We start from the raw sequence: 15318 nt of genomic DNA, 5'->3' as shown, positions 1-15318 counted from the left end.
TAAAAAGTTGGATTATTTATTCACCAAGCAGGGTATTAAAATGGGCTCATGTATAATGTCATCTCGTGCCTTGCTCGGACTTAAGCCACCTCTGATAGCAAAGAAAGTAGTATGATCCCTATTTTCAGATAAGGAAAGTAAGAGTCAAACCTATTAAGTCACCCGGAAAGGGCCCTCTGTCTCCAAAAACCATGCCCTGTTTAAACCATGCAATTCTAGTTACATGTCAATTTGCATGAACTACTTCAGAATTAGCTTGTCTGCCCACAGCTCCCTTGTAGGTGTGAGTAGCTATACATTTTAAAGAAACTGTCAGCAAGGATATGTTTTTGTCTGCTCTGTTATTACATTGTTTCCCAAAACCTCTGGACAATGTATATACACTTTCTGACCTGTAGTTAATAATTGCACCATCTAAAATTAAGAAGTTAAAATAAAAGGAACAAATAAATGCATTTGCCTCTCAGTGAACTCCATGATATATCACAGCATCAGCTTTGAAGTATTCTCGCCATTCGCAAAAGGCAGGGGAAAGAGACAAACCAGTAACCGTACATGACTTCTTAGCAACTTATCCAGCCAGGAAGGGACTTCATTTGCCTACCTATCCATACAACCATTCTGCCTGACAGAGTCCTAGAGTTGATGAACATGGGTCATAGCCCCAGAAAGACTTGTTTGAATTCTGATTTTGACTTTGACCAACTGTCACCTGGGTTGATCTACCTAACTAACCCATCTGAACCTCTGAGCTTATCTACTAAGATGAAATTATAGCAACCTAGCAAGATTGCTGTGAGGGATAGCCGTACGTGTAAAATGCTTAGCATAAAATTTGTTGCATATGACAGTCACAATAAATGATCTCTGGTATTCAAAGAAGCATATTCTTGCCCATAGTGTCTCCAAAACCTGCATTTTAAGGTTGGAAATAAACTCTTGATAAACACCAGTATTCCCTTGACATCACCCTCGCCTTAGAACACATCATTGTTTCCACAGAATAAAGGAAGAAATGGAGACAAGTGAAATAGAAATGTTTCTCCGAGTTTGTGCATTTCCTGTTAACATTATTTCTGAAGTCCTCTGACTATATAGTTTGATTCAGAGTGCCGATGGTTCTAAACTTCAGTATGCTTTTAACTAGCTCAGGTAGGTTGTTAAAATGCAGAAGTCTGGACCGCAAACTTGACGTTCTGACTTAGCATCAGTCCAGGCAATTCTGATTGGAACGTTTGGACTCTCTCTCAGAGAAAAGTTCAGGATCTCTCACTATATAAGATATTAATTTGCCACTGAAGGCTGGCAGATTTACCATTGGAAGGCTGAAAACCATCAGCCACCTTGACTTAAAAATTAGCAAAATTTGTAAGAGTAAATATTAGAAAAATCGGTAAATAATTGGTAAATGCTTAATCAGAAGGAATTGCTTATAGCCAAGTGAGGGAATATTATTCTATTTCTAAATATAACATTGTAAATGGATATTTAATGAGACAGGCACATAATTCACACTATATTAAAAAACCTAGCAGTTTAAAGCATTATGTAAAAAAAGACTTTATTATTTGAAAAAAACAAGTACACATCAAAAATTATATATATATAAAATTATATGAAGTGATTGAATTAATAAACTTCATATATATATATGAAAGTGACTATGGTTAATTTAGGTTTGGAGATTTTGAGTAATATTATTCTTTGTCTTTTCTAAATTCATCAGCATTTCTTCTTTGAATATGTAAGACTTCTGTTAGCAGATTTTTAAAACTATTAAAAGTAATGGCAGCTTTTAATGATCAGGAAAATAACTTAAACCCATCTAAAGTCATCCTGAGTAGTATTAAAAATGTGTATTATATTCATAGAATATTGGGTCATAAGGTTTAATGTTTTATATATTTTTTTCATAGTTGAATATGCTAGTTTACATTAGAGAGACAAGCTAGTGAATATTGTCTGTCAAAAGACATTTTGTTGAAAATAATGTCTTTTAGTATGCTAAACAGTAAGAGATAAGATAAAACAATAAAGAAAGTAGATTCATGCTGTATATTTTTCAAATTTCTGCTGCCACCCAGTGGCTGCCCAGTCTGTTTTACATATATCATTCACCTAGCTAATTGCACAGCAAAGTTGCTCTGGAAGAACACATCATTTGTGGGTAAAAATCAGCCTGCAGTGATTTTCTAGCTCTAAGAAATGACCAGTTAAACCATATGAAGTAACAGGAAAAAAAAAGTTTCAGTAGATCAGCACTAAGATGTTTTGGGTCCACATGAGTAATTCGCCAGTACATCCTGCTTGTTCCACAAATTCTAGAATCCTTTTCTTGCTACAGCAAAGTCCCTCTGAAGCCAATGTTCCAGGAGTCCTACAAAGGGACAGTTGCCACACAGTAGCAATCATTAACACCTGCTCATTGAATTGGATCCAGTCACTTTAAACTCTTAGAGAAAAGAAAAGCTGACGAGGAGGCCAAAGGATGCTTGGATATCCCAGAGGGCAGGCAGCCTCAGTTCAGCCCGGACATAGCTCGACAGGAAGGCACTGGCAGGTCGGCTAATAGCTGAAGCAAAGTCCCCAGGGTGTGATTTCAATGAAAACATGCAAAAGCATGAAGAAAAATAAGAAAAAACAATACTTGAACAAGTTCCAATTCCAGTGCAAATACATTTTAGAAAACAAGCCACATCTAGAAAACCACGTAAGAGTAAAGGTCAAATATATAAATCTATATTTGTATACGTTTGCCAAAGCCTCGAGGTAAGAATGGAGAGATACACACTAAAATATTATCATTGCTTACATGATGTGGTTGGAAGAAGAGGAAAATTATCTTTCTTCCCTCTCTATTTTTTTTAATTGTTACCGTGAATATACATAACGATAAATAGGATTTTTGTAAAAGCCTAGAAAATAGTTACTGTGAAATGAAGGAAAATATAATAAGTGCCGGTCTAGTGGCTCTTTCTTGTATTTCTCTGGGTAGGAGGGAAAAGCAAACTGGAATTGTGTTCAGGGCTGTAACAGGGTTGTTTTTCCCAAAGAAGACATGAATGTAGGAAAGGATAGAGGTTGAGATGCCTCAACACAAAGCAAGGCAGTTTGGGGCCCCAGTAGAACCAGGTCAAACAAATATAAAATGGAAATATCTTTTGATTGAAAGGTAACTCACACAGTTGAAGCCAATATTAAATCAAGTTTTTGAAAGGGCGATGTCAAAAAGTAATTTAGGAGCTAAAGGGAAATGAATAAAAAAGCACTCATATGGAATAATGGCACATTTCAAATTCTGATTGAAGCAGACCTACAATGGTCGCTCTGAACAGGACAGAATGGAAACCCTTCAGTACCTGTGAAAATCGTGCTTCTGATTGGTGCCTATGGGTTATTAATTCTGAAGCAGGGAAGTGGACTTTGGAGCATTTGGAGGGTAGAGCAAGGATTGGTCAGTTGTAAAGATTTGGGTCTCAGAGTCTCTCACTCCTGCATAGATCTTTTTTGGACCAGGCTGTCACTTAAGTTTAGAGGGACAAGCATGATTCTCACTTGTGTGTGTATGTCTTAGGATTCTTGTCTCTGTGGTACCCTTTTTGTTTGGCTTGTTCCTGTCAGACATTGATTTTGAAAGGCTCTGACCTCAAAGATATATGGAGATCTGTTTTTTATTTCTTTCTTCTTGAATAATTAGCTCCTTAGGAATTGAAAAGAGGTAAACTCTTGAGTGCCTTCTATTGACCACTTCAGAAACGTGATTTATATTTTAAAATTAAGAACATGTAAAATAACAGCACATGCTTGTTTAAATTATGTTTCTGAACTATTTGAAAATCAATTCATCAAAATTTATTAGTTTCAGAATGGTAACAGTTGATATATATTTCTAACACTGATGAAACTACCAGTGTTGAGTAAACAACACAAGAAATATGGTAAGACCAATTAAAGTATTTATTTCTATGCATTTATAAGATTAAATACTTGCTGACCACCTGTATAAAATAGACTTCCCCACTCACCTCTTTCTCTTCCCCTTACCCTGCTTTATTTTCCTCTGAATAATTATCATTACCAAAGACAAAGCTTGCTTGGGATAAGAATAAAAGGAAAGCAATCAGTTGTTTAATATAGATATGGTGCTTTTATATTTTTCTGATCTCAACGCCAGTTCAAATATGAGACTGTTTTGCTTTTTCTTAAGAAAGAAAAAAAAAGAAAGAAGGAAAGAAGGATATTTTCAAATGCAGACTATCTTCAGCCAGTCTGAAAACATTTGGGATTTGATCTATATCACTATTACTTAATTTGTATTGTGATGTTTTTAGACAAAATCTCATTTAACTTTGTGAAGAAACAAATTCAGTTGTCAGCTCATTAAACCTTTATATTTTGTTTGTTACCACTTTTAGCTCCTATTCAGTAGTTTTATGTCTTTTTCCAAAGTTTTATTTAAATTCTTATTAGTTAACATATAGTGTAATATTAGTTTCAGGTGTACAATATAGTGATTCAGCTATCTTATACTATAATCAAATATATTAGCTTGAAGCAAAGTTCATAAATATTAGTGTGCCAAGAATCAACTTGGATGCTCATTGATAAGGTAGATTCTGGGTCTCTGCCATCAGAATTGGTATATCAAGAATGGTAAGAATCCACATATGCAATAGGCAACTCAGGTGATTCTGATATACATAGTCTAGAGATTTAAAGTATGTGATTTTCATCTGCTTTTACTATATCCTGACATGTAATGTAATTAATCCTTTTAGAAGTTAATAATTCCTGGAGAAAAATGGACAGTGAAAACCATAATATGAGTACCTGTGACAGGTAAGCTTACATTGAGGAGGAGGATTTGTTGAATTTGTGGGAAAAGTATATGGGCTGGGACTTCCCAAATATATGAAATGATTTCATTTCACAGTGGTACACATTGGCAAATGATATTTTTCCTTTTCCTTGATTTTTTAATTTAGTTTCAGCTCCTGGGTTTCTGTGTCTCCATTTTACCTCTATAATTTATTTGACTGTTCACCCCATAGTCTATTTGAGTAGGGGGATATAAGTAAGTTTTTGACAAATTAAATCTGCTGAATGAGTTTTCATGGACTTAATATTATTTTCTTTTTTTTTTTAATTACGTTATGTTAGTCACCATACAGTACATCATTAGTTTTTGATGTAGTGTTCCATGATTCATTGTTTGCATATAACACCCAGTGCTCCGTGCAATATGTGCCCTCCTTAATACCCATCATTGGGCTAACCCATCCCCTCACCCCTCTCCCTTCTGAAACTCTCAGTTTGTTTCCTATAGTCCATAGTCTCTCATGATTTGTCTCCCCCTCTGATTCCACCCTCCTTCATTTTTTCCTTCCTTCTCCTAATGTCCTCCATGCTATTCCTTATGTTCCACATATAAGTGAAAACCATATGATAATTGTCTTTCTCTGCTTCACTTATTTCACTTAGCATAATCCCCTCCAGTTCCATCCATGTCGATGCAAATGGTGGGTATTCATCCTTTCTGATGGCTGAGTAATATCCCATTGTATATATGCACTACATCTTCTTTATCTATTAGTCTTTTAACTCAAGAGCACCTTACTTGAAAAGCAAATGTGGTCTGTTTGTTAAAAGCCAAGTCTCTTAGCTTTATTTCCAACTTGTAATCAGCCGTTATACTAAATCAACTAGAGTTATGTAATTATTTATCTATTTTCATAAAAGCCAGGAATGTGTATTTATTGAAAGGAAATTTCCATCATTGAATAAATATGTATTATTCTAAATATCTTGTACCATTTTTGTTTACATATATGTGGAATCATATTTTACAAGTTTAATATGGAGTTAACTTTATTGTACTTCATTCATAGTGTTAATATTATTGTATTCATAATATCCTCCAACTACCTTTTGAATTTGCACAGCTACTCATTAAGCATGGTTTTGGCTAATTGTATAACACTTCCCTTTGTAAATAGTAATAGGCAATTTAACAATTTTAAGTTTTGTCTTCTCTGCTTTTTCTATTCATGGTCTGAAATAAGTACAGACAGTCAGAATTTGAAAGTAGGAAGATATTTCAGATATTGGATAATTAACTGCTGCAGTGTTAAAAATTTACTGTTGTAAAATGAACTAATTATACTTTTCTTAGCCTTTAGATTATAAAATAGTAACAAACCATAACAATTTAAATTACAGGTGAGACCTTTAAGCTTTTGATCTGCAGTGACCAAAAGACCCTGGACAAAGCTCATAAAAGATACAGCAATAAAGATTCTCCTGATGTGAATAATTGAGTTCACATTGTTCTCATTTCATTCCTGAGTATGGTTCTTTGAACCATTACAGAAATGAAATTGACTCATTGTCTTCACTATATATCTTGCATGTTCTGTGTCCACACTATGGCTCTCTGTACCATCCTCCTGAAATATATGACATGGCTTTTTCAGACTATCTGAAATTTACTATTTCACATATTTAAGAGGATTTGTCATAAGCATAATGTAGCTTGCTTGGAAGAAGAGTGTGTTTTATTTTTGGTTAAAAAATATGGCATTATGTTCTAGCTGAGGAGAACATGAGGAGAATTCAGAAATTAAATTTAGTAAAATATGATATTTTAGTCTGATCAAATTATTTGAAGTTATTTTTTTACTAATTGATTTTATTTTTTAAAAAATATTTATTTATTTATTTATTTATTTATTTATTTATTTATTTATTTATTTAGTGATCTCTGCACCCCAGTGCTCAAACTCATGACCCTGAAATCAAGAGTTGCATGCTCTACTGACTGAGCCAGCCAGGCACCCCAATAATTGATTTTATTTTTTAGAAAGGTTTTAGATTTACATAAAAATTGAATAGATAATAGAAAGAGTTAGCATATACCTTGTGTTCAGTTTTCCCTACTATTAACATTTTACTTTACTATGGTATATTCATTATAATTAAACAACATGCATTGTTATTTTTATTTTTTAAAGATTTTATTTATTTATTTGACAGAGAGAGAGAGAGCACAGATAGAGTGGCAGGCAGAGGGAGAGGGAGAAGCAGGCTCTCCGCTGAGCAGTGAGCCTGATGCGGGGCTCGATCCCAGGGCCCTGGGATCATGACCTGAGCTGAGGGCAGACGCTTAACTGACTGAGCCACCCAGGCACCCCACAACATGCACTATTATTAACTAATGTCGCTAGTTCATTCTTATTTCTTTAGTTTTACCTAATTTTTTTTTCTGTTCCAGGATCCTATCTAGGATATCAATTACATTTAATCATCATGTCTTCTTAGGCTCCTGTTGGCTGTGACAGTTTCCTGGACTTTCCTAGTTTTTGATAGCTATAATAGTATTGAGGAGAATTGGTAAGGTATTTTATAGGATTCCCCACTGCAGGAATTTGTCTTATGTCTTTTTCATAATTAGACTGGTGACATGGGTTTTGGGGAGAAAGAACAGAGGTAAAATGCCATTCTCATTACACAATATCAAGAGTTTACACTATCAACATGATTTATCATTGTTTTTTTTTTTTTAAAGATTTTATTTATTTATCTGAGACAGAGAGAATGAGAGAGACAGAGAGCACATGAGAGGGGGGAGGGTCAGAGGGAGAAGCAGGCTCCCTGCTGAGCAGGGAGCCGGATGCGGGACTCGATCCAGGGACTCCAGGATCATGACCTGAGCCGAAGGCAGCCACTTAACCAACTGAACCACCCAGGCGCCCATGATTTATCATTGTTGATGCTGACCTTGATCATGTGGTTAAGGTAGTTTCTGTTGGGTTTCTTCACTGCATTTATGTTTCACCCATGTCTTTTCTTGGCTTGATAGCTCATCTCTTTTTGCCACCAAATAATATTGCACTGTATGGATGTACCACCATCAGTTTATCTATTCATCCACTAAAGAACATCTTGGTTGCTTCCAGTTTGGGTGATTATGAATAAAGTTGCTATAAACATTTGGGATGCCTGGGTGTCTCAGTCGATTAAGTGTCTGCCTTCGGCTCAGGTCATGATCCCAGGGTCCTGGGATCGAGGCTCGAATCAGGTTCCTTGCTCAGCAGGGAGCCTGCTTTTCCCTCTCCGTCTGCCTATCGCTCCCCCTGCTTGTACCCTCTCTCTTTCTCAAATAAATAAATAAAATCTTAAAACAAAAAACATTTGTATGCAGGTTTTTGTGTGAACCTGAATTTGAAATATCAATTGAGTAAATAAGAACATAATTGTTAGATTATATGGTCAGACTATATATAACTTCATAAGAAACTGCCAAACTGTCTTCCAAAATCTGGTACCATTTTGCATTCCCACCAGTAATAAATGAGAATTGCTGTTGCCCTGCATTCTCATCAGTATTTGATGTCAGGTTTGAAGTTTAATCATTCTAATGTGTGTACAGGGTATCTTGTGGCTTTAATTCACAATGCCCTAATGTCATCTGATGTTCATATTTTCATATGGTTATTTGCCATCTCCATATGTTCTTTGGTGAGTCCTCAGTTCATATCTTTTGTCCATTTTTTAACTGAAGTGTTTGTTTATTGTTGAGTTTTAAGGGTTGTTTCTATATGTTCAATACATGTGCATTGTCAAATTTGGGTTTGGAAATATTTTCTCCAAAACCATGGCTTGTGTTTTAATTCTCCTATAATGTCTTTTGCAGAGAAGGACTTTTTAATTTTAATTAATCCAACTTTTTTTTCTTCTATTAATCATGCCTCAGTATTGTACATGAAAACTCATCTGCAAACCAAAGAATTCTTTTCTTCTTCCCCTGCTCTTTTCTAAGATAGCATCTGGGAGAAGGGGAATATATGATCCTCCAGTGGAGGGGTCCGTATATATGTTCTCAGCTTTTTGTTCTGCTTTGTGTCTTATAGGGTCTTTCCAGAGGTGTCACCTGCATACCTGTGTACTACGTGCTCGGCAAGTGTCGGCAGCTAGGTCTGTGCCTGGTGAGTCCATGACCTTCCCTCTCCTGGCTCTCATAGCCCTCTCTGCTGACCCAGTCCCATGTTAACCTTGCTGGAACTGCAGACTTGCACAGCCTATGGAATCTGAATCTGACCATCCTTCATGTAGCTCCGTATCAGGGCAGAGGTTTATCCAAGAGACAAGTCTTTTTCAGAGTCTCAAATAGTCAATAGGCCAAAAGCCTCTCTGCCCCTGACTTTTCTCTCAATGACATCTCACATTTTTTCTTGTGGAATTTTAGCTCAAAAGGAGGGACGCCATGACAACCTGGTCTCTCTGTCAGCTTCTGCACTGTATCTCCTTCTTCATCTCAGGAATTGCCCACGTCCAGGAAGGATGGGCTCTTCTCTTGTTCAGTCATTTTTGCTGTGGCTTCACTCCACAGCACGGCCTCTTTCTTCCCAGTGGGCCATCCATCCCTTTTCTTTTTCGGAAATTATAATGGCATAACACTATATAGAAATATGACTAAATGGAGGGAATAAAACACATTCGCTTAATATCCTCAATAGATTCTCATCTTTACAGCTATAAAATAGGTATATCAATATCTATTTAAGGGCTCTGTTAAAGCTTGAGATAATGTATTTGCAAACCATTTGTAAAATTCTCATCATTACACAAAATGAGGTTTTATTATTTGAGGCTCTAAAAATAATCACTAATCACTGTCATATAAAATGATACTAGTACTAAAATTCAGGAGTATATATTATGTGTGTTTGGGGCATTGAATGGGAAACTTTTGGCAAAAATGTAGCTACCATCTGGATTTCCAGAGATTCTTTTTTTTTAAAGATTTTTTTTTTATTTATCAGGGAGAGAGAGAGAGCATAAGAAGGGGGAGTGGGAGAGGGAAAAGCAGACTCCCCGCTGAGCAGGGAGCCAGATGCGGTACTCAATCTCAGGACCCTGGGATCATGACCTAAGCCAAAGGCTCAGGCTTAACTGACTGAGCCATCCAGCCATCCCTGGATTTCTAGAGATTCTTAAACTGGCTACCTTAATTATGAAGTAAAAGGATAGTAGCAAATATTAAAGAGATTTTTCTATAATGTTTTAACCTATTACTCAGTATAAATTTCTTTGTTTTCCCTCAAAGCATTAATAATGGATAAAGTTCTGTGGTAGTTTTTGTTGTTTTCCCTTGGAGAAGTCTGCCATAGGCATCATTGGGGGCATCTCAAAATAATCCTAAGGAGGAGAGATAATAGAGATTCCAAATAGGAAACTCATAGCAAACCAGCTATGATGTTTTTGATTATTGCAAAAATAATCAAAGGAACAGTATGTTGTTTTGGGAATGTTGTGAATCTTCCATCTGGTTCAGTTAGACTACAGAACTAGACTTGTTTCTAACAACAAAAACACAGAAGAACAAATTCCTCAGGACCAAAGCTGCAATGGACATTTCAGTGAAGCTTTAATGGATATTTCAGCATAAAGTTCCTATTACAGGCAAGCCCTTGTGGTAGGCTGCAAAAATAAGCAATTAATTAAAAATAGTCAATGTCCTCAGATCTTTATTTTAGGTGGAAAGATGACAGCTACACAGAAAATTCAAAATAATGTGATAGATACTATGATAGAGATAGCTATAGAAGCACAGGAAATAATAACTTAGGACAGATTTGGGGTTGAAAAATGGCTTTTGGAAGAAGCAATGCTGAATCTGAATCGTGAATATTGAGTAGGGCTTATCCAGGCAAAGAAAATGGAGATAAATATTCCAAGCAAAGGAAGAGTATAAAGATAGATGAGAGTGGGGCATAGGCAGGAAATTTTAAGTAATTTATTGTTGCTGGAGCATAAAGCATAAGTAAGGAGAGTGGTGGGGTGGAGGTGGGAGAGGGATACGGGAGGCAGGGCAGGGAGGGCATCCTGTGCCTCACTTAGGAGTTTGGGCTTTATCCCATAGATGGGAGGAAGCTGGTGAGGGATTTTCAGCAGTGCTGAGACATGGTTGGTTTTATATTTTGGATAAACCACTTTCTTGTCACTGCAAAGAACAAGGACAGAGGTATTCATGCAGAGACTACTGTGGTAGTTCAGGAAAGAGGTGATCACAAAATTAAAAGGAGATAAATTGGGTAGATATTTGAGAGCTAGAGTAAACAGGATTTGGGAACCCCTTTAGAAGATGTGTATAATGGAGAGGGGGTAGATAAAGGACAAGGAGGGATGGGACCACAATAACCCTAGGTTTTCAGTGTTGAGCGCAGAACCACATGGATACCTGAATTATCAAACAAGGGGGAGGAATTCATGTAGGGAGATGGTGTAAAATTCAACTTGATGCATATTGACTTTGATGTGCTTATGAGACATGAAGATTGTAATTGTAGTAGGCAATTGAACAAATGATTCTGAAGCTTGATAAAGCTAAATATTAGAGTGTCATCAACTTATAATTATTCATACCATCAGAATCAATAAGGAACGTCCAAGGGTAGTGTGTAGAGAGAAGAAACCAATGGCTTGAAGACCAGACTCAGGGAAACCCTATGCAAATTGGGCAAGATGCATAAGCACTGCATAAGCACTCTGAAATACGACGAAGAAATGATGGTTTGAGTTAAAAGGGAGCAAAAGGACATGTCATGGAAGGCAAGCATCAGCAGGATCATACACAGCAAAAAGCACCAGTAAAAGTCAGGAGCTAAAGATGTCCTATGCATTTGGAATCATGGACTTGAGATTTTCATGGACTTGTGATACTTTATATACCTATATATAAAAAGTAAATGAGTAAATAAATGAGTAAAAAAATAAAGTTCTACAATGATTCAGAGGTTTTTTGTTTGTTTGTTTGTTTGTTTGTTTGTTTTTAAGGGCCAGAGGCAACAACACAAGTGGGTGAGAAGTGAATTAAAAGTGAGAAACTGAACACAGCATATACAGATAAAGCATCCCAGAATTGAGAAAAAAAGGAAGACAAGCAATAGAAAAAGGGTGATAGAAAGTTAAAGAGCGTTTTGTTCTGTTTCTGTTTTGCTTTCTTTTTTATTTTTAAATGGAAGAGACTTTTGCATGTTTACGGACTGAATTTCCTCCAGCCAGCCAAGGGAGGAGGATGTTGAAGATGCAGGCAAGAGACGCTGGACTAACAAAGAACTGTTCCTCCAGTGGAGAAAATGGAGCAGAAGTGGGTTGGAAATGTTGGCCTTTGAGGGGACTAGATCAGAAGAAAAGAAGCTAGGAGAGCACAAACATCGAAGGCTCCCGAGCTGGGGAGAACTCAGTCCATTTGCTCTTGGAAAAGACAGGATCTGCTGGGAGAGAGCGGGTGGGGCACTGAAGGCATATGTAAATTTTTCATGAGTCTTACTAGGTAAGGATTGCCTATTAAACCATTTAATTAGAAGCGCTTATTGAATCAATGCTTCAGAGCTCCAAGCCTTTGTGTTCTCCAAGATACTCAGAATTAAAGCCTTTTATCTGGAATGTCAGGCAGAAATACAAAAACAAGCAGTCATAGTATTGACTTTCCTTCTGATCAACCTGCCTATGCCATTTTAGAGGGAGGAAGATAAAGTGCCTTGTGCCACAGAACTCTTTTTGTCCATCTCCCCCTGGGCTGCACTGTGCGGTGAGTCAACCTTCCTGTCTCCCACTAGAGGCCCTGCGGCAGAGTGGGAAGAGCGTGCTTTGGAGTCACAGAGGCTGGCTTGCATCTTACCTTTCCAGTTAGTAGCTGAATGTCCCCAAGTAAATGGCTTCATGTCTCTGAGCCGTAGTGTCCTCACTTATATAATATAGTTCAGAAACCTTCTGCATACATTTGTTGTAAGACGCAATCTCTGAATATTGCCCAGGGCTTGCAACTCACTAGAGCTGTTCGTCTGGGTTCCTTTCCCAGGCTGTGAACCCCAAAAGGCAGGCAGTATCCTAGTCCTGAATTCCTTGTTCTAAGCATAGTGCTGGGTACATACACACACACACACACTTAATAAATGTTGGTTGATTGGTTGAATGAACACATAAATGAATTAAGGATGTTATACAACTGTTAGCATTTTATAATTAAAAAGAAAATCTTAATGAGAACAATACACACCAATTTGTTTTGAACAAAAGCAGAGGCTTTTCAGGTTCCTGACCTTCCCTCTCTGCCTAACACAATGGTGTACAGTAACTTTTTTTCAATTTTTCACTTTGTGCTCAGGGCACCTTCGACACCTAATGAAATATAACTCTGCCCATTTCTTTTTTAATTTTAGTATATTCTCTGGTAGAGTAGCTAATGGATAGTATAAGGTGAAGAAGAAAAGCACAACACATATATTGTGCAAGTATATCCCTGAATAACAAAGAAATAACAGTTGACTGTATGTGTGTCTGTCTGTTTTCTGTGTAATTTTTATCATTATGGGGGTTTCTTCCCTAGCCTACTGATTAGGCCTAAAACAACACCTATGGAAATAATGTGATGTTCCCTGCTTTATTTTAAAAGTTTCCCAAACACTGTTGGGGCACCTGGGTGGTTCAGCTGGTTAATCATCAGACTCTTGATTTCAACTCAGGTCATGATCTCAGGGTAGTGAGATAGAACCCCGCTTTGGGCATGGAGTCAGCTTGAGATTCTCTCCTTCCCTCTCCCTCTGCCTTTCCCCCACACATCTCTCTCCCTCTCTTTCCCCATCTCTAAAAAAAAAAAAAAGTTTCCCAAACACTGTGAGACAGGACTCCCAAGGATATTTGAATAAAATCTAGCTTGGTTAAAAGCTCCTGTTCTTGGGCTATCCAAACCACTGGATGCAGAGGGTGCAATACAAAGAGGGACCATGCATGCTAACCCTTGCAGAGAAAGACTTTTTTTTAAGGTATCAGGCCATATTTCCATGGTTACAGCTAATTTATTATTTATTCTTCATGTACAGAGAAATTCAGTAACAGCACGGTCACTGAGTGGTGGTTGCTGTGTTTGCCACGCAGAGAATGAGGCTGAGTGGGAGGGATCACGACATTTGCTTGCAGTGGCTGGGTCTGCATTGCGGGCTCATTAGTGGATCCTTGCAACACTCACCGTTCTCTGCATCGCTGTATCTGGATGTGCAAGGGGACATCTGGTGCAAGTAGAAGGCTAGATTCTGATATCCTTCTCCTGCTCCCACTAAAGGGAGCCGGGTGGAGTTGCTACCCGTATTTTTTTCCCCATAGTTCAGTTTGTCACCTCCATTAGCAACTAATTAGTCTGTTGGTGAAATGCAAATCATAGCTATGCATCATAGAGGACAGCCGAGTGGGTGGTGGGGGTGGGGGTTCCTTAGAAGTCCTCCCTCCCTTCCTTAGGCTTGGTGGGAGCAATTGAGGAGCATGGGCTCCAGTGGGCAAAAGCAGAGAGCTGAAAATCTGAGGTGTTTTTCTTACCTAAGAGGAGATGGCCGGTAGGTGATGTGTCCCCATCTCTCCCTGTCACCTGGCATCCCAGAGGAGTGTTCCCACATGGCCTTATAAACAATCATGGAACACTACATCAAAAACTAATGATGTAATGTATGGTGATTAACATAACATAATTAAAAAAATTTTTAAAAAAGGAAGTTCCATTTCTCAAGCAACTGAGACTCTGCTCTCTACAGGAAGACTGTTGAAGTATAGTCACTGAGCACTAGTAATTTTGCAGAAAATTACTATGAATTGGATTTAAATCTGGATCAATTCTATGTCATAAAAAGGGGAAAGAATGCAATTTATTTGTTTGGCTTGGTTTTCTGTAGCTTAGTTGACCAGAACAATATGAAACTGAGGTTGTTCGTTTGTTTGCTTTGGTATTTAGTGAACAAAACTAGCCCTGTATGTAAGGACATTGTTGCTTTTTAAATTGTCTACTATTTTTCCAGCCATCAGCTTTCTCTGAGACCAAAAGCTTTACTCTCCTGTTTGGAAAGTGTATTTTTTTCCTAAAACTTCTTTTCTTTATCTAAGTCTTTTAAAAATGGTCTTCCCTATCCAGAAAGGGATGGATTACCCATTTTTCCAATCTAGTTTCCTTGGTATTCATTTTAACCACCTCAGAAATGTGGAAGTAAAACTGGTATTTCATTATCTTGATGTATCCTTCTTATGTATTATAACACTGATTTTTATCTCTAGTCAGGTATTAGTTGTTAATCATTTATTTTTTAATTTAATTTTCTTCTGGTCCTCACCCTCTTTCCATTGGGATCAACATTTCCAGAAAGATAATGATAGTTGCTACAAATTACGGAGTATATGCCTATGAAGTGTCTAAGTGCCTTGCAAACATTCTCCTTTTATCCTTACAACATCTGTGAAGCTCAGAGTTGTCACTATGTTCACTTTACATGCTCA

This window comes from Mirounga leonina, unplaced genomic scaffold, assembly GCF_011800145.1.
Source record: "Mirounga leonina isolate KUSES-001 unplaced genomic scaffold, KU_Mleo_1.0 Mir_93, whole genome shotgun sequence".
NCBI classification, from domain to species: domain Eukaryota; kingdom Metazoa; phylum Chordata; class Mammalia; order Carnivora; family Phocidae; genus Mirounga; species Mirounga leonina.
The sequence above is the reverse complement of the archived record's forward strand: the minus strand, read 5'-3'. Positions refer to the sequence as shown.